Genomic DNA, 784 nt, shown 5'->3' on the forward strand with positions numbered 1-784 from the left:
TTCTCAATCAGGCCGGAATAGAATCCATCGATTCTTTTGCGTCTGTCACTAACGCCCCGCCTGCTAGGAGTTTGAAGCACGTCACAGTCATTCAGTCATTGAATCCTACTCAGAATACCACAGACAAGGTTAGACCTTCCGGATTCTCTTGAATGCTGCCATCAGTTCTTGCCTATACCACGAAGACTCTGATCTCACAGAATGGTTGGCTCGGTTGTCAGGCGAGCACTCGGTTGTCAGGCGATCAACCATGCATCGTGTATCAGGAATCCAAGAGAATTTCACCCAATCTAAGGTAGAACGGAGGTGGTTGTCAGGCACACGTTCATAGGTGAGAATGATGATGAGTGCCACGGATCATCACATTCATCAAGTTGAAGAACAAGTGATATCTTAGAACAAGAACAAGCGGAATTGAATGGAAGAACAATAGTAATTGCATTAATACTCGAGGTACAGCAGAGCTCCACACCTTAATCTATGGTGTGTAGAAGCTCCACCGTTGAAATTACATAAGAACAAGGTCTAGGCATGGCCGAATGGCCAGCCTCCCAAAGAGGGTTCAATCATAAAAACATGATCAAAAGCTTCAAATACAATAGTATAAAGTCCTATATATAGAGAACTAGTAGCCTAGGGTGTACAGAGATGAGTAAATGACATAAAAATCCACTTCCGGGCCCACTTGGTGTGTGCTTGGGCTGAGCATTGAAGCATTTTCGTGTAGAGACTCTTCTTGGAGTTAAACGCCAGCTGTGGTGCCAGTTTGGGCGTTTAACTCCCA

The sequence above is a fragment of the Arachis duranensis genome, chromosome 10 (assembly GCF_000817695.3).
Source record: "Arachis duranensis cultivar V14167 chromosome 10, aradu.V14167.gnm2.J7QH, whole genome shotgun sequence".
Taxonomy (NCBI): Eukaryota; Viridiplantae; Streptophyta; class Magnoliopsida; order Fabales; family Fabaceae; genus Arachis; species Arachis duranensis.